The sequence below is a fragment of the Canis aureus genome, chromosome 2, assembly GCF_053574225.1.
Source record: "Canis aureus isolate CA01 chromosome 2, VMU_Caureus_v.1.0, whole genome shotgun sequence".
In the NCBI taxonomy this organism is placed as follows: Eukaryota; Metazoa; Chordata; class Mammalia; order Carnivora; family Canidae; genus Canis; species Canis aureus.
The window spans coordinates 26,643,389-26,671,039 of record NC_135612.1 but is presented as its reverse complement, the minus strand read 5'-3'; the positions used below and the strand labels follow the sequence as shown (position 1 = coordinate 26,671,039).

The following is a 27,651-nucleotide window of genomic DNA, read 5'->3' as shown; positions in this document are numbered from 1 at the left end:
AAGAAAAGAAAAGAAAAGAAAAGAAAAGAAAAGAAGAAAGAAAAACTCTCCACTTCCTATGGCCATTTGGTTGGTATAGGGTCATATATGTCTAGGTAGACCTAGAAGCTCCCTGGGCCTCATTTTTCCCCCAATGGGGAAATAAGTCTTTCAACCACTGGTCCCAGTAGCTCTCACGAGCAGCAGCCACCACTACAGAGTAGATCATGGCTTTCGGCAAGTAGGCCTGCGTCTGAATGTTCAACATAAGTTTGATCTTTTCATAGTTCCTTGGAACAACATCTACTTTGGCATTCTATTATCATCCATTATTTCCAGATGTTCCTTGTTTTTATTCCACTCTTCTATTTCACAAACCAGGTTTTGTTATTTTTAATCTTTGTCTTTTGTCTGTGTTTGTGGATCCGAGAAACAGTCTCAGAAATAGGATTATTCTTTGATTTTTCTAGGTATCTTTTTTCTTTGTTGTTATAGCTGAGTGTGGCTTCTAGACATCATGTAGGAGACTTACTTTAGGGTTTTTGGAAATAAAACAACTATCTTAATTGTCTAGCACTACTTTCCTTTTATTTCTATTTTACATGTATTTCCCATTTGCCAAAAATGTTGTTTTAATAGTTGGTGGCCCATTTTTTTAAGATTCATTTATTTTTAGGGGAAGAGCAAACTCACAAGTGGGAGGGGCAGAGGAAGGAGAAGAGAGAGCATCTCAAGCTAACTCTCCACTGAGCATAGAGCCTGACCCAGAGATTGGTCTCATGACCCTGAGATTGCGACCTGAGCAGAAACCAAGAGTGGAACACTTAACTACCTGCACCCCTAGGCCCTTGTTATTGTCTACGCTACCATATACTTCTTTTCATCTTGCAAATAAGAGAGAAGTATACAAAGTGTGTCTAGTACAGTTATTTATATAAATCGTGACTATTTTGGAAAATACCACTAAGCAGTTAAGTTGCTGTTAACTTAATAGAGTCCCCCAAGTGCTGAATGGTACAAATTCATATTTATCAAAATAACTTACTTTAAATTTATATTATCTAATTTTTATTTGCCTAGTATAAAGTAGAGAGCATGTATTTGCTGTTTATCTCTACCTTCTATGTCCTCCATTTTATACTTACACTGCCCTTTAGGTCAAGTTTTGTCGCTCCTTGGCACCTGTGAGTTTGTAGCATTCCTTCTTAGATTTATGCCTTGAATCAGAAAAGCTTTTTTAAGAAATCTGTTTCTGCACATTGCCCCATAAAATTTTCTTTGGATGGATTAGTAATATGCCAAGCTCATAAGGAGTTTAACGGCTATTTCGACTTGTTGATTTACTGTAGTTTCTTTGTTGTTGTTTTTGGAGAATTTCTGTTCTTCCAGCAGCTCCCAGAAACCTTGAAACATCTGTGCTGAGGAGAAGGATGATCACATGGAAGTGGAAAAGCACATGGAACTGCTTTGTTGCTGCATATCGTGTGGCAATAAAAGTTATAGGTCCTGATGTTTCAGGTAATCAATGATGTACCTTTAGCTTGTAGTCTAAAAGTCGATCTCAGCTGCTCATTTGAAATGCATTTCCCTATGGAAACAAGGTTAAGTGGGTACTTACATTTTTTTAAAGATTTTATTTATTTATTCATGAGAGACACACAGAGAGAGAGACAGAGACACAGGCAGAGGGAGAAGCAGGCTCCATGCAGGGAGCCCGACGTGGGACTCGATCCCAGGACCCCAGGATCTCGCCCTGGGCCAAAGGCAGATGCTCAACCACTGAGCCACCCAGACATCCCAGAGAACTTACATTTTTAGGTGAGTTCATAAAAGCCTATTTCACCCAGAATATAACTAAAATTCTATACTTTGTAGTGAATAAGAGCAGAATATTGTTATAATACTGGTAAGTCTTAAGTAGCCAAAAAAGAAATACAATTGAATAGTAAAGTACTTTTAAAAAATATATGTATATATTGGGTGCTGATATATTGGGTCTTTGGAAAGACCAATTTAACTAGAAGAGCAAATAAAGGAATACTCTTATGAAAATTCCAACATGGACAATGGAAGGACCAATGGTATTAGTTTTCTTCCTTTCTTCCTTCTTTCCTTCCTTTCCCTCCCTCCCATCTTCTCTCCCTGTCTCTGCCTTTCTTTCTTTCTTTTTTTTTTTTAAAGATTTTTATTTATTTATTAATGAGAGACACAGAGGAGAAGCAGGCTCCATGCAGGGAGCCTGATGGGGGACTTGATCCCAGGACCCCAGGATCACGCCCTGAGCTGAGGGCAGATGCTCAAGCACTGAGCCACCCAGGCACCCCTCCTTTTTTCTTTCTTTCTTTTCCTTCTCTCTCTGTCTCAGTCTTTTTCTCTCCCTCTCTTTCTTTCTTTGTTCCCTCCCTCCTTCCCTCCCTCCCTTCTTGTCTCATAATACAGCCAGTTTTGCTTATCCACATTGTCCCAGGGAACCGCAGGCTCACTTTAGCATGCTGGCATCTTAGGCTGTGCGGGTTCTGGGTCATTCCAGTTCTGTTCGTCCTGCTTCTACCCTCAGCGGCTCTCCTGCTCTCCCCTCCTGCCCAAGGATTCAGGGAACCACAGCCCTTGGCCGCGCAGGCCACGTAGGCCACGTGGAAGAATGGGGGCAGAGCAGCAGTGGAGCTTCATGAGTGGGGAGACCAGGACCAGTGACACCCTCACACTCCCACTAATTTTCTTTATTACATGTTTCTCTTTAAAATAAACAGCTTGAGGGGCCCCTGGGTGGCTCAGCTGGTTGAGCTTCCGACTTGGTTTTGGCTCAGGTCGTGACCTCGGGATCATGAGATTGAGCCCGGCATGGGCTCAATCCACAGGGAGTCTGCTTGCCATTCTTTCTCCCTCCCTCTCTGCCCTTCCCTCCCCTCCCCTCTCTGTCAAATAAATAAGTCTTAAAAACCATTAAAAAAAAATCCCAACTTTGAATTCTGCTACCTGGTTACAGTTTTACTGTGGCCCCTCAGAAACGTCAACGAGAAGGGCTGGTTTTTCCTTTGGCTACTTTGTTGCTGTGTTTTTACTTCAGTTTCTTGATCTTTGAGAAAAAAGAAGGGTTTGAGTCAAAGTATTGGCAAATTCACACAGATCCACCACAATCTTCAGTCTAAACTACTATCTGTGCCTAAACTGACAGTTTCTCCCTTTGTCCCCCAAAAACTCATTGTTCAAAGCAATGTGACCTGTTGCTCAGATACCCCAAAAGAAAGGGCAAGGAGGACAACTCTAAATGTCAGTGTTAGGTGGGAAAATGCTGTTCTTCTACACCCTGTAAAGTCATCCTGTTCTCTATATAAACAGATTTTATTATTATTTTTTATTTTTTTTAAAGTTTTTTTAATTTATGATAGATATACAGAGAGAGAGAGAGGCAGAGACACAGGCAGAGGGAGAAGCAGGCTCCATGCCAGGAGCCGGACGCGGGGCTTGATCCCGCGACTCCAGCATTGCGCCCTGGGCCAAAGGCAGGCGCTAAACCGCTGAGCCATCCAGGGATCCCCAGATTTTATCTTTTATAGAGACAACTGACTGCTATTGAATATTGTCTAAGGGGGAGAAAAAAAGGAAAGAACGTGTGTTTTCTACTTATGCTATCGGCTGACTGCACCTATAATCCAACCAACATATTACTTATGTGAAAAAACGCACATTGGAGCGCCTGGCTGGCTCAGATGACTAAGTGTTTGCCTTTGGCTTGGGTCATGCTCTCCCAGTTTTGGGATGGAGCCTCACATCAGGGTCCCAGCTCAGTGGGGTGTCTGTTTCTCCCTCTCCCTCTCTCTCCTCTCTGCTCATGCTCTCCCTCTCCTTCTTTCTGTCTCAAATGAAAAAAATAAAATCATCAAAAAAAAATTTTAAGCATATTTTACCTGTCATACTATACTCAGGAATTGCTACATAACACGAATTTAGAGCCCATCTTTATAATTTAACAGGATATGATCATCTAAACAGTGAAAACAAAATGCACCAGAATTATCTTTAAAAATTGAGGAGCACCTAGGTGGTTCAGTCAGTTAAGCAAGCATCCAACTCAATTCAGTTCAGCTCATGATATCAGGGTTTGGGGATTGAGTCCCTTGTCAGGCTCTGCGCTGAGATTCTCTCCCTCTGTTCTTCCCCTGGCCCCCAATTGAATAAATAAATCTTAAAAAGAAAAATTGAAAGAGCCTTTGGGGTTTGAGTTATTTTGCTTGGATTGAGAACTCTAAGAGGTGACCAAAACTGCCTTTGAGACATAAAAGGGAACTGTTAAAAGATAAACTGAGACTTATTAAAATTTTAAGAGTTTATTTGAGCAAGTATCTATTTTAATTGGCAGTGCCACACTGGAAGTAATTAGGAGTGCTCCACCAATAGTAGCCAGGGGAGAGACTTTTATAGGGAAGATGGGGAAGCAAAGCAAGGGAATTACTTGATTTGCCATAACTTAAGCATTTGTTTTATTTGGAAAGGTCAAATTGGCTGTTTGTGACTGGTTGTCCTTAGATTTCAGTTTCTTGGGGTTTTGAGGTGTTTACAGGCTTAGGCTCTGGTTTGCTTATGGAGGCTGCCAAATGTTTAGAGCTAGCTCCATCGAATGGCCTCCTTGTTTAATCAGCTACTGTGGGGGGGCTGTGATGAACTTAGCATATTTACCAATTGCAGACCATTGCTGCTTTTAAACTTCTCTAAACCTCTATGTGTATCAGAGAAAGGAATATCTCACTAAGCCAAGAGCAGATATTTCTGATCGAATGGTTCCTATCAAAGTGATTCAGTTTGTGTTAGTTTAAGGAGCCATTGCGAATCACTTCATTCACACAAACTGTCAGGTGTGGTCTGAGGGGCCCACCATGAATGATAGAGACACCAGACATTCCAGGACTTAAGAGGTTTCCCAGAAGCTAGAGACAAAGGCCAGTCCAATTCTTTATTATACAACATTATGTAGATGCTGATAAGGGTTTAATGTTCAGAATATATAAAGAATACTTACAGCTAAACAATAAAAAGACCATTAAAAAGTGGGCAAAAGGGGATCCCTGGGTGGCTCAGCGGTTTAGCGCCTGCCTTTGGCCCAGGGCGCAATCCGGGATTCCCGCATTGGGCTCCCTCCATGGAGCCTGCTTCTCCCTCTGCCTGTGTCTCTGCCTCTCTCTGTGTCTCGAATGAATGAATGAATGAATGAATGAATGAATGAATAAATAAATAAATAAATAAATAAATAAAATAACCTTTTAAAAAAGGTGGGCAAATGATTTGAATTGACATTTTTCTGAAGAAGTTACACAAATGGCCAATAAACATGTGAAAAGATACTCAAAACCATTACTTCATTACTCCTCTTCCCAGAATCTATACTGAACTGAAATTTCTTTTTTTCTTTTTTGACTGAGGTACAAGAATGCAAAGGTAACGCGGCCTATCTCCCAATCTGTCTGTTCTCTGTTTTTTCCAAACCTCCATTGGGAGTCTTGTACTTTGGAAAGAATTAGGTAGACCTCACACTTCAGGCTTCATTTAGTTCCTTGTGTCCATTATCCAATGTTTAGAAACTGAGGAATGGAGAGGACAGTTGATTGGCTCCTCAGACCTTCTGGAGGCCTGGCACCGTAAGATTAAGCATGCTGCGCCTTCTGCTGCATGTTCTCCATGACTGACTTCTTGTTCTTCAAAATTTAAGTTGAATGCCACCTCTGCTAGATGACTTCCGAGAACTTCTCCCCTATTCCCAGCCCCAGTTTTGATTCTGGTACTTTGTGTATATCTCTGCCATAGGTGGCATTTATTAATGTTGACATGTGGACAGTCTAGTGTGGTAATAGACACTGGAGTCAGAATGTCTGGATTTTAAATTCTGACTTTATTTTTTATCAGCCATGTGACATGAAGAAAGCTTCTTAAATTTTTTATGCCTCAGGTACCTCATTTAAGATAATAATAAGGGGCACCTGAGTGGCTCAGTTGGCTAGGCATCTGACTCTTGATTTTGGCTGGGCTCATGGTCTCGGGATTGTGGCATTGAGCCCTGCATTGGGCTCCATGCTCAGATTCTTTCTCTCTCCTCTTACCTTCTCTCCCACCGCCACTCCCCACCCCTTGCTCCTGCATGCACTCTGTTTCTCTCTCTCTCTAACAAACAAATTTTTAAAATCTTAAAAAATAAAATAATAGGGGAGCCCGGGTGGCTTAGTGGTTTAGCACCACCTTCAGCCCAGGGTGTGATCCTGGAGACCCAGGATCAAGTCCTGCGTCAGGCTCCCTGCATGGAGCCTGCTTCTGCCTCTGCCTGTGTCTCTGCCTCTCTCTCTCTGTGTGTCTCTCATTGGTAAAAATAAAATAATAAAATAAAATAAAATAAAATAAAATAAAATAAAATAAAATAAAATAAAATAAAATAAAATAAAAATACCTCTTACATAAGGGCTGTTGAAAGAATAAAACAATTTATATATGGCAATTAGTATTACATGTTTGGCACATAGTAATTGATCAATACATTTTAACTATCATCATTTTTGTTTAAGTTTCTAGTTTATCCAGAAGGTAGCAAACGTCTTAAGGACGGAGAACCCTTGTCATTCTCCAGGACTAGTAAGTGTGCCTGACACATGGTAGATACTCAACAAATGTTTTTTTTTTTTTTTTTAAGATTGTATTATTCATAAGAGACACACATACACAGAGAGGCAGAGACACAGGGAGAGGGAGAAGCAGGCTCCATGCAAAGAACCCGATGTGGGACTCGATCCCAGGACCCCAGGATCACGCCCTGGGCCGAAAGCAGATGCTCAACTGCTGAGCCACCCGGGCATCCCTGTGGTTTTGAATATAGATAGAACAAGGTTCTGTCTCAGCGGCAAAACTAAAACACCACACTTCAGTCTCTCTCTAAATGCCTAGGGTTCATTTGTTCCTCTCTGGTCCATGCAGGAATTACCTCTTGGGACTATCCATGGTGCTGACCTTTGCCCATGTGGCTTAAGTAGCCAGAGCTTGACCCAACAATTTGGGCCTTATCATATCATCTGTTGACTTAATATCTCTGCTGTACCCCCGGCCTGACTGAGCATGCTCAGTCGCCTCAGTGTGCCGAAGATGAAGGCTTTTAGTAGCTCTCCCTACCTGACTTCCTAAATAGGCTCGTGGACTCTTTCCTAAATCCTACCCCGTTCAGCTTGCTCCTCATGACACCAACACAGAAGTAGCTAGTCTTCTCCACTCTCACTCTCTTTCCCTGAATGCCCTTCCTGCTTTCATCCCCCCACTACTTTGCTGCTGTTGTTTTTCTCTACCTTTACCTTCTTCCTCAAGTATGATGAGAACTTTTGTGTCCACTTCATTATTGGTGACCCTCCTCCCCCAAATCCCTTTGGAATTGGTAGCATATTTTCTCTAAGTGCAGTGAGAGGAAGTAGGGGAGGACTTCAGTGGGAGACAGGCAGGCTTTTCAAAGGTAGGGAGCTGTATGTTTGGTGTCTAACATTGACCTGTGTAAAGTCAATGGAAAATAGATTTTCCGTAAGCCAGAGCTGAGGATGATGGTGGTTATGAAGTGTGTGTGATGACAGAACTTGGAAGGCGGACAAAGCCTCGGTGGGAAATGCCCCAAGGATGAACTTTGGTTAAATCCCTGGCGTGTGTGGGGCCAGATTTGGTGAGAGAGACAGTTTTGTTTTGTTTCCAGATAAACTCTGCTAGAAGGAGGGCATCCAAAGAAAAAAGGGAAAGTTCTGAGGGTTTTTTCCCTCCATGAACCTACTTAAAAGAAACTGTGCTATATCTACACACAGATAAAAATCATTACTGTCTTTGTGTAGGAAGATGGTGCAGTTCCTAATGTTGTTACAGCAAAGTACAACCAACAAATTAAGCCTAGTCAAGAAATTGAAGTGAATCAGATTCAGATGCCACAGTCACAGACTTAGAGTTCCTCTGATGGTCAGTGCTGGGGGTTTGTGAAGCCTAGACTGCTGAGCCAGCTCCTAACTCTTCACATGACCACAAGGATTTACTAGAATGTTTCCAAAAGAAAATTAAAATGCATGCAGCAACATTTGCTATTATTTTCGTTTCTGTGAATAACTGGCATAGTAATTTTTAAAAAGATTTATTGATTTAAGGAAGAGAGCATGTGAGTTAGGGGAGGGCCAGAGGGAGAGACTCTTCAAGCAGACTCCCTGCTGAGTGTGGAGCCCAAGGTGGGGCTTGATCCCATGACTCATGAGATCACGACCTGAGCCAAAACCAAGAGTCAGATGTTTAACCGACACCACCTACATGCCCCAGAATTCAAAGTTTTTAAAGAACACTTTGTTATTAATCTAGTTATCCCTAGACTATTAATCAGTTATTCCCAAATAGTGACTATTTTTGTTTGCTTTTACAATAAGCATCTTCTTTTTTGGTGATTTCTTTACTGTGGTAAAATGTACTGAACATCTCCTTTCCTAATTAGGAAAATCAAGCTGTTTCCATTTTAGTATAATTGGAAACTGTATCAGTGGAAGAATCTTAACTATGATTTGCATTAAGATAAGTTCATGTGAGGCATAATGGAGTAAACATACACATACTACTGGTGCTAGGTTTAGTTGCTGTACTTTGTTTTTTAAGATGTAGTTATTTGAGAGAGAGAGAGAGAGAGAGCGCGCGCACACACACACACACGCACAAATGAGGGGAGGGGCATATGGAGAGGGAGCCAAGCAGACTCCCCACTGAGTAGGGAGCCTGATGTTGGGCTCCATCCCAGGCCCCAGGTCAACATCATGACCTGGGCTGAAATCAAGAGCCAGACACTCAACCAACTGAGCCATCCAGGCAGCTCTAGTTGCTGTGCTTTTTAAAACATGGGTCTGGGGCAGCCCTGGAAGTTCAGCGGTTTAGCACTGTCTTCAGCCCAGGGTGTGATCCTGGGGACTGGGGATCGAGTCCCACGGTGGGCTCCCTGCATGGAGCCTGCTTCTCCCTCTGCCTACATCTCTGTCTCTCTCTGTGTCTCTCATGAATAAATAAATAAAACCTTAAAAATACAAAACAATAACAACAAAAAAACATGGGTACGAAACAGTGCTTCAACTCCCTGCTGAAGGACTTTACGTACTCTCTCACTCCCCACCACCATTAGTTTCAATGGGAATTAGCTTCGTAGTCCATAAAATGGAACAGCCCTTACTTTGTTGTGAGGTTTACAACACTCAGTAGGATGCATGATAAATAAAAAATGGCCCTATTGCATGTTGACTGGAAAGAACAAATGTTTTGCTCGTTTACTTATATGGCCCAATACAAAATTTCATCCAACATTTGGATTCTGGACCCTGTATCTTCCTATTTTTAATGTTTCCTAACGGTCACCGCCTTCAGGTTTTCTAGACAATATCTTTTCTTCTCAAGAGGTTCTTGACAACTGTATTGTAAAGAAAATAAGTGGGATCCCTGGGTGGCACAGTGGTTTAGCGCCTGCCTTTGGCCCAGGGCGTGATCCTGGAGACCTGGGATCGAATCCCACATCGGGCTCCTGGTGCATGGAGCCTGCTTCTCCCTCTGCCTATGTCTCTGCCTCTCTCTCTGTGTGACTATCATAAATAAAATAAAAATTAAAAAAAAAAAAGAAAAGAAAAGAAGTGAAGATGTGACTTTGATGATTTACAATGACATATCTAGGTTGTGTGTTGATCCAGTTTGCATAGAGAGTAGCCTGCAAGCTCCCACATGGCATGGCATGGAGCTGCCTGGTGCAGCTGCCTGGTGCCTGGGTTTTTCCACTTCTGACTTAGACTGGAATGTCTAAGCATTACCAGACCCAAACTGTTTTAGGTCTGGCGGGGGGATGGTGGTGGGGGCCCCTCTGCTAGAAGGTGAAAAAGATGAGGAGACTAATGACTTTCTTGGAAAGAGGTGATGAATACAAACAGATTAAAAGATTAACCTACACACATTAATCTTCTGTAAGGTGCTGGCGCTGGCTGCTTTGGGAAGTACAAAAAGAAGAAGAGAAAGTCCTGCCCTTCAAGGAACTTAGTCAAGATGGATATCGAGGATCCATTCATCCACATGAATTAAATTGAGGCCAGAGGTAAGTATCAACACGAAAGATCCCAGTAGGCTGCCAGTGAATACAGTTGATTGTTGGGGGTGCTACTCGGGTGACCCAGAGGAAAAAGAGAGAACAGTGGGCTGGGGGGCTCAGCAAAGGCTTTTAGGAGAGAATGGAATTGGACAGACAGAAGAGTCCAAACAGCCAAAGAACAATAGCATAAGAGCGGTGGTGCCAAGGAATGTTTGGGTAAAGATGTCAGAAGCTTTGTGAGAGGACGCAGTGGGGTGAGAGGCCACAGAGAGGCTAGGAGCATGTGGCTTTGTTTGTGTAAGTCAGGGGACCTCAGTTTCCTCATCTTCCCGAGAGGATGAACATATGCTCCTTATAGTCATTATAGTCTGACCTTTTAGGATCATGAGTGCTGACCAGAGGAAAAGAAGTTGCTTGCTTAATGGGAGTCTATTGGTTCACGTAGACAAGAAGGATGAGAGTGGAATCAGGAAGGCTTTGCTAGTACTTAGCATACCTTCGGTCAAAATAGGACAGGCAATGTTTTCAGAATAATAGGTCTTTAAATTTTAATGAGTTGTATTACAGACTCACTCCATTCTCCTTACTTTTCTCATTTCACAGGGAATCAGTGAAACTTTTTATAAACCAGTGTTTTAAGAATTATGGTCTAAATGAATTCCTAAATGTCATTCCTGCCAGATGACATATGGGCACATTTTGATATTTTTGAAGTAAAAGCTTGCTAGAATATGAGGAAGTGCTATTGTTTTATTTCATTGCCCGGCCTGGGCCCCAGCAATTGCTCTAATGGGAATATTCCAGGAGTCTAGGCCTCACTGGGCAATGGCTCTTTGGATGAGCTTGGAATGGAGCCACTGGTAGAACTGGATATGGCCCAGCAGAGGTTTAGCTGCTTCCTTGGGGCCAGGCCAAAGTGAGCCAAAGATGGTGCCTTTGATAAAGGACTTTGAAAAGTAATTTATTCTTTTTTTTTTTTTTTTTACCATTGTGACAGTCTAGAATGGAAAATGCTCAAGAGATAATGTTACTATGTCATGTAGCTAAATTAGTAAGAAAATTTTTTTTGGTAAAGATTTTATTTATGTATTCATGAGAGACCCAGAGAGAGAGAGAGAGAAAGAGAGAGAGAGAGAGAGAGAGAGGTAGAGACACAGGCAGAGGGAGAAGCAGGCTCCATTCAGGGAGCCCGACGGGGGACTCTGGGATCACGCCCTGAGTGGAAGGCAGACACTCAACTGCTGAGCCACTCAGGCGTCCCAGTAATAAAATTCTAAGGGGGTCCCAATGACTGGAAATCCAGAATTTCCCAGTGGTTCAATGCCTGTGTTCAACTATGCCAATCCTAATCAGCAAAACTTTCTTTCCAAAGTCACTGAAGTCCACCCTGTGTGTCCCTGCCTGAGTAGTTTTTTTTTTTAGATCTTCTTTTTTAAGATTTTATTTATTTATTTGAGAGAGAGAGAGAACGAGAGAGAAAGCATGAGTGGGGGGAGGGGCAGAGAGGTAGACTCCCCAGTGAGCAGGGAGCCAGACATGGGACTGGATCCCAGGACCCCGGGATCTTGAACTGAGCCTAAGGCAGATGCTTAACTGCCTGAGCCACCCAGGCACCCAGTTTTTTTCTATATCTTGATTTCAAGGCAATTTCAGTTTTTTAAAAAGCATATTCCTTGCCATTAAGACATGTAATATACTTTAAAGTTCCTGTGATCTTTCAAGTTTATTCCTGCAGTAATCTGACAAGCTAGAGTAACAACACAGGAAATTAAACCAAGAGATCATAAGCTGAAATTCAGTTTTTTAATTTAAAAAATGTCATCACCAAAGTCAGGGTGCAGTTATCATCAGATTTGGGGCAATTTCTCAGTTTTCTTCAGATGCTATTAAAAAATAAAGTTTGGGGGATCCCTGGGTGGCGCAGCGGTTTAGCGCCTGCCTTTGGCCCAGGGCATGATCCTGGAGACCTGGGATCGAATCCCACGTTGGGCTCCCGGTGCATGGAGCCTGCTTCTCCCTCTGCCTATGTCTCTGCCTCTCTCTCTCTCTCTCTCTCTCTGTGTGACTATCATAAATAAATAAAAATTAAAAAAAAAAGTTTGAAGTGTCCCCAGAATATTTGGTCTTCCATTAAGGAATCTATAATCCACTTTGCTTGTCCTCTTTCACAATTATGGTGCTTGCCATTTGTATTTGAGATGAAAATAACACCAACATACATGTGCTCTGTGAGTGGGAACCTGGTCCACTTAACAACAGGAGGTAATTTTGTCATAAATAATGGTCACAGCAGTAGATCTTAGCAAATACACCACCATACGAGTCATATAAATAAACTCATTGAGGGATGCCTGGGTGGCGCAGCAGTTAAGTGCCTGCCTTCAGCTCGGGGCGTGATCCTGGGGTCCTGGGATCGAGTCCCACGTTGGACTCCCTGCAGGGAGCCTGCTTCTCCCACTGCCTGTGTCTCTGCCTCTGTCTCTCTCTGTGTGTCTCTCATGAATAAATAAATAAAATCTAAAAAAAAAAAAAATGAACTCATTGACAGTTCACTTCACATGCTCATGGAAACAAAGGCAAATAAAAGAAATAAAAATGCATTTGCAATGTAGTGTAAAAGCTCTCAGCCTTATCTTCTGAAGTTATTTCTTTTACCAGCTCAGAGGATATGGAATTCTGAGATTTTCTTTCAAATGTCTCGGGGTCACATCGCCTTCTTTTTAAATAAATTTGTTTTTGACTTTTAAAAACCACCTTTTGAGGTACGCTTGACATACCAAGGGCTATACATAATTAATATAATTTGATGAGTTTGGAGATTAGTATACATCTATGAAACCATTACCACAATCTGTGCCATAAAGATTTCTATCACTTCCAAAAGTTTCCTCTTACTCTCTTAATTATTATTATTATTTCATTATTATTTGGTGATAAAAACACAACATACCAAAAATTTAAGTACACGATATAGTATTATTAACCATAGAAACTATGATGTACAGTCGATCTCTGGAACTTACTAATTTTGTATAACTGGAACTTGTACCTATTGACTTGTCCCTGTTTCTCCCACCCCCTCCGCCCCTGACAACCACTATTTTACTCTCTGCTTCTGTGAGTTTGACTATTTTAGTTTCCTTGTATAAGTAGCATTATTTAGCATTTGTTCAACTGTGTCTAGCTTATTTCACTTAGCATAATGTCCTTCACATTCAACCATGTTGTTGCAAATGGCAGGATTTCCTTCTTTTTTAAGGCTGAATAATATTCTATTTTGGGCATATGCAACATTTTCTTTATCCATTCATCTGTTAATGGGCAGTTAGGTTGCTTAGCTATTGTGAATTAGGCTGCAGTGAAAATGAGAATGCAGATATTTCTTTGAAATCCTGATTTCAAAAAAAAAAAAAGAGAAAGAAAGAAAGAAAGAAAGAAAGAAAGAAAGAAAGAAAGAAAGAAAGAAAAGAAGGAAAAGAAAAAGAAAAAGAAGAAGAAAGAAATCCTGATTTTCTTTCTGTAATTACCCTGACATGTGATTGCTGGATCATATGGTAGTTCTATTTTAATTTTTTGAGGAACCTCCATACTGTTTTACATAGTGACCCAGGTCACAGTGAAATATTCAAAACATGTCCCCTAAAATAAGAAACAAGGCAAAGCTGACCCCTCTCCATCTTCTACTCCATATTTTACTGAAGTCTTAGCTGATACAAACTGTGAAGTTTGGATACAAAGAAAAAGGTCTCTATTCACAGGGAACAAGATTGTCTTCATATAAATCCTATGGAATCAACAGTGCAACTATGAAAACTAAAAGTGGACTTAGTAATCTTTCAAGATACAGTTTTCACACACATAATTCTGTTTAATGTCTATATATACCAGGAAAAAACTGAACATGTAATTTAAGAAAAATATATTTTAGCTTCTTTAAAACTTATAAGATAGATATGAATAAATTTAAGGAAAAATGTGAAATAATTCTACACTGAAAACTACATAATGCTGCTAAAATTAATTTTTTTTGTGTGTGTTACGGGTACAACTATATTTATATACCAAACGGGAATCATAGAGTACATGCAATTTTGTAGCACCCTTTTTCTGAAAATGAATACATTAAGGACACATTTTGACATTCTTAGTTATTATTTTCCGACCTTAAAAAAACCCTGGGGCCACCTGGGTGGCTCAGTCAGTTAAGCATCCAACTCTTGATTTTGGCTCAGGTTGTGGTCTCAAGGTCAGAGGATCAAGGCTCCTGGCCGACTCCATGCTCAATGGTGAGTCTACTTGAGATTCTCTCTCTCCTTCTCCCTCTGCCCCTACTGCCCTACTCTCCCTCAAATAAATTAATAGATCTTTAAAAAGTAATTAAATCTTAAAAAACATCTTTAAAAAATAAGAAAAAGAAAAAACTCTGGAACTCAGAAAATTTCAAGCATATATAACAAGGTCATAAACCTTCATTCACCCATCACGCTTTTGGCTCATCTGCCACTCTCTTGCCTGCCACAGAGGTATTTTTCTTTTAATGAAGTATAGATGATATACAATAATCTTTTAGTTCTGGGTGTATAACATAGTGATTCAACAATTGTATACATTATGAAATGTTCACCATGATAAATATAGTTACCATCTGTCACCATACAAAGTTATTATAATGTTATTGACTATATTTCCTATGCTGTCCTTTTCATTCCATTACTTATTTGTTTTAAGTGAAACACATTGCCTTCTTAATAGAAGCATCACAGAGTTTTTCTACTGGGTCAAGATCTAGAGATTGCTGCTACTTAGAGACGACGGTTTTATAAAATGAATGTGCATTTCAGGCCTAAGTTCACATTTGATCCCAGAAAAGAAAAGCAGAACTGTAATTTGAGCAAAATATAACTATTGAATCCTACAAGAAAAAAATGAAACATACTCCTATGCCAACTGCCAGGCAATGTTCCTGGCTCCCAAGTACAGCCTGGGGCAATGCCAGATGGTCCTTCCCAGGAAATTGAGCTTGTCCTCCACATAGGAAATCTGAATGACTCTATCCCACAGGAAATGCTTTATTGTCCATTATAATGATCATTATGAGAAATACAAAAAAAAAAAAAAATTGAGGGTGGCCATGGCTGAAGATTAATCAAAGAAGGAAAGCTGTTAAATAATTGAGACTTTCTGCTGATTGCTTGGCATTCTGGCTAAGACCAGGGGTTGTGGCCTTAAAATAATGGGGTAGAGGGCAGCCTGGGTGGCTCAGCGGTTTACTGCTGTCTTCGGTCCAGGGCCTGGTCCCAGAGACCCAGAATCGAGTCCCACATGGGACTCCCTGCCTGGAGCCTGCTTCTCCCTCTGCCTGTGTCTCTGCCTCTCTCTCTCTCTGTGTCTCTCATGAATAAATAAAATCTTTAAAAAAGAATAATGGGGTAGAATTATTATTGGGAGGGGGTAATAGAGCAATAATAACTAACAAAAGAATATATATTATGTTCCTAGCACCGTGCTAAAAATGTATGCACATTAATACTGTAAACAATTTCATGAGGTCAGTGTTATTATTATTTTGATCACCTATTGTCCCTAATTACAGATGTGGAAATCAGTGGACACGTTTCCACTGGATTCTGGGGTGCCAGCTCACAGAGTTGCCTAAAGTCTTACATTTGATAAATGGCAGGGCCACAGTTTGAACCCTGATCTATTTGCCTTCTGAGTCTGAGATCGACATTCTGCGTAACAGTATCGTGACCACCCCCAGCATTTGTATAAAATAATATTGCCTCAGACGTGCTATCTTTTGAGTGTTAGGAGGCTCTATTGTGCTTTGCCTTGCTCAGATAACATTGGTTGGAGAGCTTCTCTGTCTTGCTTTTTGCTCCCCAGATCTTTACTGAGGTGTCTCATCTAGGCTGCTTGTCTTCTTCAGTTCCAATTACATATGCTTTGGTCTCTGCTAGCAACAGGATTATGTCCATCGATCATTTTTTAAAATGGCTTCAGTGGTGACATTTCTCTGCTGCTGAAAGGGCCTTTTAATTTTCATGCTGCTTCTGGGTGAGCCACAGCTAAGCTTAGCGGGGAAAAAAAACTAAAGTAAACCAAACTCTACAGATTTTAATACTATTTAGACAATTAAATTCCTACATAAATTCTGAGAGATGATAGGCAGGGTCAGATCTATAATAATGCTCAATTTAGGGCCTGGAATCCTCAGGAGAGGTGTGAACATGGATTCATTCAAGCCACCTCTGCTCTCCCTTAGAATTTTCCCTAGGAAAGCTCCTCCTCTGCAATGTCCAAAGTGCTCTAGAATTAAAAACAAGAATGAAAAGATACTATTAATTATAGCCAACATGCATGGTGCACTTAGCGTGCCAAGCTAAATGTAAGTTATCATTACCCTTTTAAGAAAGTCCAGTGATGCTGAGCAGTTGATAATTCCTTTGAGTCGTAGCCAGCAAGTGACAGAGTTGTGGGATTTAAACTCTGAACCCTGAACATGAGTTGAGTTTGGTTTTTGGTTGTTTTGTTTCTTTTTTGCCAGAATCCATGTGTCTAAAAGTTATCAAACACTGTCTGCCTGGGCCAGGCCCTTAGCAACACCTTGTGGGAAATATGGATCCATCAGGTATGATTATTCTTCAAAAAAGTCACAATCTAACTACTAAGATAAAATATAAATACAGGAAAGTTTATTGACCACAAAAAAAGTTAAGTCATATTTCAAAAAGTGTTGCTTGGGATACAAAATTGGTTGTCAAATACATTTTACTTTTTTTTTTTTTTTTTAGGATTTTATTTCTTTATTTGACAGAGAGCACAAGCAGAGGGAGGGGCAGGTAGAGGGAGAGGGAGCTGGGAGCCCAACATGGGACTTGATCCCAGGACCCCAGGGTCATGATCCGAGCAGAGGCAGACACGTAACCGACTGAGTCACCCAGGTGCCTGTCAAGTACATTTTACTAATCCTAATTGCTACATTTCAGAGGAAGATGAGGGGGTCTCAGGTTCAAGGCAGGAGCCTCAGGGTCGAGGTGGGGTTTAGCCACTTCTGCAAAAAAGACTGGGTTTCCCAGAATTGGCAAGTGGTGGGGCTTTCTAGGTGAGTGGAGGGGCCAGACTCCAGGGGTTTGGACAGGTGAGTACCAGAATTTAATACCATACTCCACCTCCTTTTCCCTTCCTTCCCTCCAATAGTTCGCTCTTTAGATCTGGGGCTTTTGTGCTGCTGCATTTGTCTTAAGAAGGAATATGAGCTAATAAACCCATTCATGCCAAGATGTGTACCCTTGGCAGGAGTATATGCATTTTTCATATGGGCACAGGGACACAGTAATGACAAAGTAGTAGTTACTGATACTGATACAAAGTCACTGATAGTGGAATTTCTCCTGTTTTGTGTCCTCCAGAGGCCTATCCTGCCCGCATGTACTTCCACTCTGCCTCCCACAGCACCAGATGTCCACATGCCCATCCTTGGCCCCCAGCAGGACTGGATGAAAGAGTGTGGCTGGAGCCCCAGAGTCCATCTCTGGCTGTGGAAAACCAACTCAGAGCACTGTGCTTTGCCAGTGGAGATGAGTAATGTCTTTTTCAAATGTAAAGTATACATAAGTTGTTATTCCTTATATATTTTATCAAAACTTTTACCGAAGCTTGAACAAAAAATAATAATCCACACTTTAAATGATCTTCCCATACTACTTAAGAACTAAGAGCAGCAGCTACAGAATCTCATTTTATTTGCCTCAGCAAACATATGCTACTCTATATGTGTTTTTGACTGACACATTTACTGCCTCAGAATATGACAATTTTACCATTTCAAATAAACTATGGAAATTTGCGTAAGGATTTGATAACAAGCTCCAGCATGGTAAGCCTTAGGTCATGTGGTAACTTGTCACGTCTACCCTCGTGTGGACTTGAACCTTGAATAGGCTTAGAAGTAGCCCTTGAACAAAGAAGTCCTGCACTGGCACCAGGGTTAGGGGTATCAAGCGTCCCGTTTGTCCGGGCCTCTTAGGTTTCCCAGGAGGGAGGCCTTTCAATGCTAAACCCTCAGGAGAGTCCTGAGCAAACTGGGACAGCTTCACCCTGTGAGACCAGGTTACAGGGCAGGGGCAAGGCTCCGAGGCTCACAGCTTAGCTGCTGTGGTCCAGAGGGAAGGCAGCTCTCTGGCCTCGGAGGTCGACACCCGGAAGGAAAGCGCTTCTCTCCTGGGTTGTCCAGGATTGGGAGGTTAGCCTTTTGGGCCACAGAGCTGTGGGTGTGGGTAAAATGGCCCAACAGAAGGGACGGAAAGGCCAAGTAGGAAGAGAGAGGGTGAGGGGTGTGAGCAGAGCAGTGGTTAGAGGCAGCCTGCGGAGGACTTTGGCAGGATTGGAGAGAACATGAAGGGGAAGGAGATGAGCTGAACTATTGTGTGGGCCCAGAGGAGGTGAATGGGTGCGCACAGCTCTGAGCTGCCTCTGGCCATTAGAATCACTTAGGCACTTTTGAAAAATATAGATATCTGGCCTATATCCAAGCTAATCGGAATTAGAATTTCTGGAGGTGGGCATAGTCATTGGCCTTTTTTCCTAAAGCTCCCAGATGATCCTAATATGCAGATAAGATTGAAAACGGTTGGCCTTGGGCTCCATGCTGGGTGTAGAGTTTACTTAAAAAAATAAAAATAAAAAAAGAAATAAAACCGATTTTGATATACTGATTTCTTTTTGTTTTTGTTTTGGTAGTCTCTACATCCAGCATGGGGCTTGAATTCATGATCCTGAGACCAAGAGTCTCATGCTCTTCAGATGGAGTCAGCCAGGGGCCCCTGATATGCTAACCTTAAATCCTACCACCTTGCTGTATTCACTCATAAGGTTTTGTAACCTTTTCATACATTAGGATTTTCTATATAGTCATGTTATCTGTTAAAAAAGATAGTTTGATTTTTCCTTTCATATCAGTATGTCTTTAATTTCCATTTCTTGCCTTTTGCCAAGGCTAGGAACTCTAGAAAATACTGTTAGGTAGAAGTCCTGAAAGTGCTCCTGATCTTAGGAGGAAAGATTTCAGTCTTTTCACCATTAAAAAGTAGATTTTTTATTTTATTTTTTTAAGAAGTAGATTTTTTTTTAAGAAGTAGATTTTTAATAGATGCCCCTAATTAGGCTGAAGAAGTTCCCAGCTATTCCTGTTTTGCTGAAAGTTGTTTTAAACCATGATTGAATGCTGAATTTTGACGGATGTTTTTTCTGATATTCATATGGTTTTTCTTTTTTAATTGTTCAATATGGTGAAGAAATAGCTGATTTTTTTCAATGTTAAATAAACACTGAAACATTGACACCTCCTTGCATTCCTGGTGTAAACTCTACTTCATCATGATATGTTATCGGCTGTTGATCCCATTCGGTGTATTTTTTTATCTAAAGCACTGTGTTTTTCATTTCTAAAGTTTGATTTAGGACTTTTTGTCTTCCATTTTTCTTCATCATTCTGATGCATTCTTCTACCTTCTTGAGTATATGAGGGGTATGTTTATAATAGCTATTTTAATGTCCCGGTCGACTAATTTTGTCATTTGTATCATTTCTGGCTCTACTCTTACTGTTTGCATATTTTCCTTCCTATGAGCCACATTTGCCTGCTTCTTTGCCATTTTGGTTAGATGCCAGATATTGTAAATTTTACCTTTTGGGCTCTGTTGTTCTTGCTTTTTGTGTGTGTTGTAATATATTCCTTTTAAGTATTGTTTTACTTTATTCTGGAACCTCCCGTTAAGTAAATTGAAAATGTTTGATCCATGTGAGACTTACTTTTAAGCTTTTTTAGGTAGGCTCAGAACAGCTTCTAGTGTAGGTAACATGGCCCACCCATCTGAGTACTCCACTTCATCCCTCCCGTGTTCTGAGACTTTCCCATTCTGACTTCTGAGAAGTGGTGTAAGCTCTGGGGATTTTTCCTCCTGCTTCTTTCTGGGGGCTATTTTTCTGGCCTTAGTCATATTCTCACATGCATGAGCTAGTCAGGACTCCACTAAATATGGAGGGAACCCTCTGCAGATTCAGAGCTTTTTCTTTAAGCAACTATCCCCTGCCCAGCAGTCTGTCCAGTGTAATTTAGCCTTGCTTCTCTTAACTCTGAGTCTTGTCTCTTCAAGTCAGTGAGGCCATCATGCTTCTTTAGGTTCTCACTCACAGTGCTGCATGCAGTCTGGCCCTTCTCTTTAGGCTGCAAGCCAAGGCAAAAATAGGGCTTATCTTATTTGTTTCCTTCACTCAAGAATCACCGTTCTTTTCTGCCTAATGCCCCATGTCTAGAAACCACTCTTGTATTTTGGCCTATTGTTTAAGGCAAGAAGTAGAAGTTCTGTCTTTATTCTTCAGAAGTTATTTGACAGTTGCTCACAGATGAGGAAGGGTTAATGTTACTGGGATTTCTACAAAGTAACCTTTTTTTATTTTTTAAAGATTTTATTTATTTATTCATGAGAGACACACAGAGAGAGGTAGAGGCACAGGCAGAGGCAGAAGCAGGCTCCCCAGGAGGAGGCCAATGTGGAACTTGATCCCGGATCCTGGGATCACGCCCTGAGCCAAAGGCAGACGCTCAACCACTGAGCCACCCAAGCATCCCAAAGTTAACTTTTTTAAAAATAGGAACTTTAACTCTCACTGTGAAGAGACTGTGAAAGAGCTGTACCAAATTTGGCAGGCACTCGCTGTGGCTTGGAGTATTGATGTCCTACTTACCTGAGATGTGCTATTTGACACCATAGATTATATAGACAGCTTATATTGACTATAAGTCCCATTAGAGTCTTAAAGCAAGCTCTTGGGGGTAGGACATGTGTTTTCTGCTAATGAGAGCAAATCTTTCTTCCACAAAGTCATACTGAGAGCAGATTGATGCTGTGACAAAAAATGACAACTAAGAGGAAAAGCTTGGATTGAAGGGAAAAAAATACTTTTTTTTGAAGCAGAGAACTCCTGAGTTAGTCTCCGTGTCAACATGTGCATTCTCTACTTTCTCCCCTACAGTTCTCTGTTGTTTTGAGGGAAATTAAAGAAAGGACCTATTCCATACTTAGAATGGATTGGCAAAGGTTAGTGGTGCTTCTCCCTGTCAATCTCCATTCCCATTGGCCAGAATTGCAAGAGGGTGATTCTAGCTTCAAGGGGATAATAGACAACGGCCCCTGGGTGGCAACCCAGTGAGGAGGCTGGGGGAGGAGACCATGTGCAGATCTCTTTGTGAACCCTCAGAGTGGCCTCTTAGCAATAATAAGGAAACATTTTGGGATGGCAAAGTTTCTACAGTCAACCAGATGGGGGCATGGAAGGATGATAGGTAGTCTAAATATTAATGGACATGTTCCTTATTTATCATCTCTGACTGTTGATGCCTAGATACACACACACACACACACACACACACACACACACACTGCTAGGTAAACTGACTCAGGTACCATTTTATCATTTTTAAAAATTTTTATTTATTTATGATAGTCACAGAGAGAGAGAGAGAGGCAGAGACATAGGCAGAGGGAGAAGCAGGCTCCATGCACTGGGAGCCCGACGTGGGATTCGATCCTGGGTCTCCAGGATCGTGCCCTGGGCCAAAGGCAGGCGCTAAACCGCTGCGCCACCCAGGGATCCCCTCAGGTACCATTTTGAATGCACAGTGATATATACCTTTAGGTTGACTGAAATCAAAATGCCTTCCTCAATATATCACATGTACACTCACACACACACACACACACACACACAGACACTCAGATATACAAGCCAAAGGTTTTCTTTTCTTTTCTTTTCTTTTCTTTTCTTTTCTTTTCTTTTCTTTTCTTTTCTTTTCTTTTCCTTTCTTTCTTTTTTCTAAAGATTTATTTATTTGAGAGAGAGAGAGAGAGTACACACATGCACGAGTGCATGCATGAGCATGAGAGAAGGGGTATGGGGGGGAGGGGAAGTGCAGAAGGAAAGATTCTCAAGCAGACTTCCTGCTGAATGCAGATCCCATTGCAGGCACGATCTCATGACCCTGAGATCAAGACCTGAGCCAAAATCAAGAGTTGGACGCTTAACCGACTGAACCACTCAGGAGCCCCCAAATCAAATGTGTATCTATATAACGGTCATTGAACAATCAGAAAATGAATCAAAACATATCATTTACTATTTGTTGTGGACTGAATGCTTGTGTCCCCTCAGGATTCACGTGTTGAAATCTAACCCCCAAGGTAATGGTATTTGGAGGTGGGGCCTTTAGGAGATAATTAGGTTGTGGGTGTGGAGCCATTGTGAATGGGATTTGTGTCCTAATAAGGTGATAAAGGGACCAGAGCTCATGCTCTCTCTCTCTCTCTTTTTCTCTCTCTCTCTGCCATGTGAGGATACAAAAAGTCAGTCATCTGTAATTGGGAAGAGGGCTTTCGTCCAACCATGCTGGCACCACGATGTAGGACTTCTAACCTCCACAACTGTGAGAAATAAACTTTTGTTGTTCGTAAACCACCCAGTTTATGGTATTTTGCTATCACAGCCTGAGTTAAGACATTATTGCATCAAAAAATATGAAATGCTGGGATGCCTGGGTGGCTCAGTGGTTGAGTGCCTGCCTTCAGCTCAGGACATGATCCCAGAGTCCCAGGATGGAGTCCCACATTGGGCTCCCCACAGGGAGCCTGCTTCTCCCTCTGCCTATGTCTCTGCCTCTCTCTCTCTCTGTGTCTCTCATGAATAAATAAATAAAATATTAAAAAGAAAATTATTTAAAAATATGAAATGCTTTGAGATAAATTAGATAACAGTTGTACAAGACCCATACACTGCAAACCACAAAATACTGCTGAGAGAAATTAAAGACCTAAACAAATGGAGAGATATACCATGTTCATGGATCAGAGGATTCAAAATTGTTAAGATAATAGTTCATCTCAAATTGACCTATTCAACCCAATCCCCACGTAATTCCAGTAAGACTTCTTTTTGTATAAATATATAAGCTGAATTTAAGATTTACATAGAATTGCAAAAGATTTAGAATAACCAAAACCATTTTGAAAATAAAGAACCAAGGTGAAAATCATAAATGACTTGATTTTAAATTTTTAGAAGCTTGGGATGCCTGTGTGGCTCAGCATTTGAGCATCTACCTTCAGCTCAGGGCATGATCCCAGAATCCGAGATCAAGTCCCACATCAGGCTCCTTGCATGGAGCCTGCTTCTCCCTCTTTCTGTGTCTCTTGCTCTCTGTGTGTGTGTCTCTCATGAATAAATAAATAAAATCTTTAAAAAATGTTTTTTAGAGAGTTAAAATAATCAAGATAGTGTGATATTGGTATAAAGACATACATCAATGTAAATTTGTATGTATATAAGGATATACATCAAAGGAACAGAGTAGAGTCCAGAAATAGACTCACATATGTATAGCCAAGTGATTTTTAACAAGGATGCCAAGGCAATTTGACAGGGAAGGAATAATCTTTTTAACAAATGGTGCTAGAACAGTTGGATAGCCATATGCAAAAATATGAACCACAACTCAATACCCTACACCACTAGATTATAGGGCTAAATGTTAAGAGCTAAGACCAGAAAAATTCTAAAAGTAAACACAAGAGGAAAATGTTAATGTTCTTGGTTAATCCAAAAAATGACCCAAATGTTCATCAACTTGAAAATGTCTAAGCAGGAGTATCTGGGTGGCTCAGTCAGTTTGAATATCTGCCTTCAGCTCAAGTCATGATCCCAGGTCCTGAGATTGATCCCCACATGTAGCCCCACAACAGCAGGGAGCCTACTTCTCCCTCTCCTGCTCTCCCTGCTTATGGTCATTCTCTCTCTGTCAAATGAATAAATAAAATCTTTTAAAAAATGTCTAAACAAATGTGGTATATACTCATATAGTACTACTATTAGAATACTATTTAGCAATAAAGGAACAAAACTATTGATATACTCATCAAAATAGATGAATCTCAAAATCATTATGCTGAGTGAAAGATGCCAGACAGAAAGAGTACATACTGTATGAGTCCATTTATGTAAGCTTTTAGGAAATGCAAACTGACTCAGTTGCAAAGTGGACCAGTGGTTGCATGGGGGTGGAGGGCAAGGAGAGATAGGAGGGGAAAGATTTAAAATAGGAATGAGATAGAAATGTTTGCTGTATTGATTGTGGCCATAGTTTCATGGGAATACAAATATGTCAAAATTTATCAAATAGTATTCCTTAAATATGTACAGTTCATTTTTTAAAAAGATTTTTAATTTATTTATTCATGAGAGACAGAGACAGAGAGAGAGGGAGGCAGAGACACAAGCAGAGGGAGAAGCAGGCTCCGTGCAGGGAGCCCGATGTGGGACTCGATCCCAGGACTCCAGGATCACGGCCATGAGCTGAAGGCAGATGCTCAACCGCTGAGCCACCCAAGTGTCCTAATATATGCAGCAAATTGTAAGTCAATTATATCACAATAAGCCTGTTTTTAAAAAGTACAAAGAGCAGTCTATAGTATAGTGCAGTTTAAATCCTGGAGAAGTGTACCAGTCAGGGCAATTAACACTAGATGTTGTAACAAGAAACCCAGTATCTCAGTGGCTTAATACCACACAAGTTTGCTTTGCTTATGTTACAAAGTCACTTGGGTTGTACAGCTCCTGGCAGCTTGCAGGATAAGAAAAAGAGCAGAGGTGATCATGACCAGACATACAAGGAGATTCCCATCACGTGTGCCCACATCCCTTAGGCCAAAACCAGTGACATAGCAGGCAAGAGAGTCTTCTCCAGGCTGGTGATGAAGTTTTGGAATATAGGTGACGTTTGGTGGGGGGAGGTCCGGAGCCCACCCTGAGAAAAAACTCTTGAGACGTCTTTGGTGCAAAAGGGTGGTTTTATTAAAGCTGGAGGATAGGAGCCTGGGCAGGGAGAGGGCTGCCGGGCCTGGGAGGGGAGGCTGATTGTACCCCTGGGAGAGGGAGGGTTGGGGCACACGTCCTCCCTAAGGAGCTTTGGAAGCCGGGTTTCCAGGACCTCGAGGGGCAGCTGTTGTGGGAAAAGGCCACTTACCACCGTCTAATGAGACCTGAGTCATGAGACCCTACAGATCTGTACCGGTGGGCCACGTGCTTGGGGATGATTGCCCACACGTGTGCTGGGGGCAGAGCTAAAGGAATTTCTAAAGGAATTTTTATATGTTAAAGTAGACGGACAGGCTCCTGGGGGTCGGGCTAAGCTTGCCTCTGCCCTTAGCAAAGTCTGAACATCGAGGCGGTTGAGTATCTGGAGGAAGGTCCCTCTGCCTGTTTCAAGGACTCGTCAGTGTGCTCTGATCTCAGTGCTCCGGTCCCCCGTCCCTAGGAGGAAGGAGTAGTGCTTTCATCTATATATCTTGCCAGTTTCTGCCACAAGAAAAAGAAATGTCAGAGTAGTTGTGCACACAATAATGGGCAATACAAACGAATACTGAGCTTCTGAGCCAAAATACTTGCTTTCAGACCTCTTCAGTTTTCTCCCAGAATGAAGGGGTATTTATATTTCTGAACTAAAGCACCTACCTCAGGAGTTCTCATGAAGGACCAGTGTCTGTACCTAGAGAGAATCCCAGTCTCCAACTCCTGGGAGACAGAAAATTGGTATAGTTTGTAAATCACTCTCACAGCCACCCCCACTCCTGCTCTACTTCTACCCCCGGAGCACGCAGCTCCCGCCCTAAGCCATTTGCATCTGCAAGGACAGCACATCTAGCAGGACGTTACAGAACCACCCAGAAATTTGCCCAGAGTCTTTTGTGCAGCATTGTGGGATAAAGGGATCCCTTGCCTAAGCAGCCAGTTAGCCTCTCTGTGTGACCATTTGGACAGGCAGTGGCAGCCACAAGATGTGGATACAAGGGCTTGCACCACCAGTCATGTGAACCTGACCAGGTCCCTCCCTCTTTCCTCCAAAAACTGTCTTCGCTTAGCTTCTGGGACAGCACACCCTCCGGGTCCTGCCTCCCTCCCTCCATGCTGTTCACTTTTTATCTGCTGTCCTCCTCTCCCTAACCTCTGAATGGTACTTTGCCCCCAGGGCCCTCTCCTGCAGTGTCCTCTCTTGTATGACCCAGGGATTTTGAAAAGCTTTAGGATAGGTTCTACATTTGTAGGATCAGCTCTCCACACCTACCCCCCCCCCCTTAATAGTTTTGGACACTGAGATAAAATTTCTCCTCCCTCTCCCTTCCTTTATTGTCAAATTATGTGGATAACTTCTACAAGTAGTCAGTAGGTCCCAGGTATGCAGCTAATTGCTAATTTCTTTCTCTTGCCTAGAAAAAGGCAAAAAAGACCCTTTCACTGCCATCAGTGAGAAATGCTTTGTGGCCCTTGAAAATCAACTGAAACTGACCCTTTCAGGAAAGAGTCCCTGAAATGCAAGAGGGAAAAACAATGAATTCACAGAAGAGCTTGCTCCCACCCACTTGGAACATAGTCCCTTTAGCCAACCTGTTTGATCAGCTAGGGAAAAGCACCCCTATTTACATAACCTCCTGGCCCTTTGTGTTTCAGGATGGCATCATTCCAGGGAAGCAGTTTCCATATGAAGGAAGAAGGATAAAGGCCCACCAGTGCCCATCAGACCCTACAGGATATGGCTTCTCTAGATTGTCCGGGAATTTCTGGTTGTTTCCATTCAGTCTTGCAAAATGCTCCAATATTTGCAAATGTGTGCACCCTTTAAACAAGTCAGTGACCAAATGCTATATTAATTTAGGAAACAGTTATGAGTCGCTTGTGTGCCAACTGCATATAAGCTCTCTTACGGGGTGCTTCAGGGATCAGGGATACAGCCCCATCTTGGAGAAGCAGACAAGTGAGAAACACCTAAACATTAAATAATACTCCTAATGGTCTGAGCACACGAGGAACAGGTGCACTGTCTTTTCTCTGTGTCTTCTGCGTCACCTAAGTATCACGTTGAAGGGACGCCTGGGGGGCTCAGCGGTTGAGCATCTGCCTTTGGCTCAGGTCGTGACCTTGGGGTCCCAGGATCGAGTCCCGCATCAGGCTCCCCTGAGCAGGGAGCCTGGTTCTCCCTCTGCCTGTGTCTCTCTCTCTGTCGCTCATGAATAAATAAATAAAATCTTGAAAAAAAAAAAAAAGATTTTCTCCCTCTCCCTCCCCTTCACTCTCTTTCTCTGAAATAAATAAAATCTTCAAAAAAAAAGTATCATGTGGAAGACATAACAGGTGATCAAATCCATAGTTCTCACAGTGAATTTCCGTAATTAAAGCCAACAATGAAAAAAAAAATAAAGCCAACAATGATTACCAGCCAAATTTCAGAGGGAGCCAGAGCTCCCTTCTGTCACCGTCAGGGGCCATATGACAGCCACAACATCTTACGTGGTAGCAAGTGATGACAGACCAGAGGCTGAGAAGAATACTTTGTGTGGTTCAAATCAAAAGGACATTTGAGTAGAGAAAAAGGATAATTCAGTGCCGAAATTAGCCTCCACACCAGAGACGTTGCTCATGAGGGGAAGAACGCTTCACATCTGAAAAAACACAAGTGGCTTGAAGGTCTG

At 41.8% G+C, this 27,651-nt stretch overlaps 1 long non-coding RNA gene across 2 annotated transcripts; it reads left to right on the top strand.

Annotated features, from left to right (window-relative positions):
- Positions 1–27,305, top strand: LOC144294675 (uncharacterized). Of its 2 annotated transcripts, none has more exons than XR_013362080.1 (6): positions 1–1,497; positions 9,959–10,081; positions 14,308–14,361; positions 16,623–16,706; positions 17,488–22,559; positions 26,633–27,305. It is a non-coding gene; the product is annotated as an uncharacterized LOC144294675 (long non-coding RNA). The 2 variants fall into 2 exon arrangements; XR_013362075.1 differs by lacking the exon at positions 1–1,497 and adding an exon at positions 1,504–1,797.
- The last annotated feature ends 346 nt before the right edge of the window (positions 27,306–27,651 follow it).